We start from the raw sequence: 889 nt of genomic DNA, 5'->3' as shown, positions 1-889 counted from the left end.
GGGGGGGTGGCCCTCCAGGAATTTTATCCGCATAAGGATCTGCTGCAATTGGTTGGCTGGTGGGTGGGTGGGAAAGAGCGTTAATTCCTCCAGAGTAAAACCTCCAAATGAGGCTACCACAGAATTATAGGATTAAAAAGGGGCGGAAAAGAGAGGATGTCGCCGGAAAGCAACCCTTCCGTAAGGGAACCTAAACTTTGGTTTGTGCGAGGGGGAAAAAAAAACACATATTAAGGCGCTTCCTCCTCTGCCGCCCGCCAGTTCCACTTAACTTCCCTGCTGGCAAGCCCTCCATCTCAAGTAGGCGGAGAAGCTAAGACAGACTCCCGACTCCAGCCTCTCCTGAATGGATGCAGGCACCCACCCAGCCACCCGTGCCAAGACCCATCTGGAGAAGCCTGCCTTGACCTGCATAGTCTAGGCTAGCCCGATCTCCTCAGATCTCGGAAGCTACGTAGGGTCGTTTCGCATTTGGATGGGAGACCACCAAGGAAGTCCCGGATTGCGAGGCAGGCCAGGGCAAACCACATCCGAACGTCCCTTGCCTTGAAAACCCTACAGAGGCGCCGTAAGTCAGCTTGACGGCGCTTCCCAGCGCCAGGTGCTAATGGGAATCCGAGCGCATTTACGCGCGCCCACCCAGTCCGGCCCACTCCAGGGCGCGCAGTCGAGCAAAGGGCGCTTCGCGCTGCAGCCCCGCCGAGAGAGGTGGCCGTGGCCGGCGCGGTCCCCTCTGCCCGACAGGCCTTGCTCAGCTCCCCCAGCAGGCTCCGCCTCCCCAGCGCCCGCGGCTCCCCTGGCGCAGCCGCCGGCGGGGTTTGGGCTCTGGCGTCTCCATCTCCCGGCGCTGCCTGTTCCGGGGGGGGGGGGGAGGGGGGGCAATTACTAC

Source organism: Gekko japonicus, unplaced genomic scaffold (assembly GCF_001447785.1).
Source record: "Gekko japonicus isolate JY-2015 unplaced genomic scaffold, Gekko_japonicus_V1.1 scaffold48, whole genome shotgun sequence".
Taxonomy (NCBI): Eukaryota; Metazoa; Chordata; class Lepidosauria; order Squamata; family Gekkonidae; genus Gekko; species Gekko japonicus.
The sequence above is the reverse complement of the archived record's forward strand: the minus strand, read 5'-3'. Positions refer to the sequence as shown.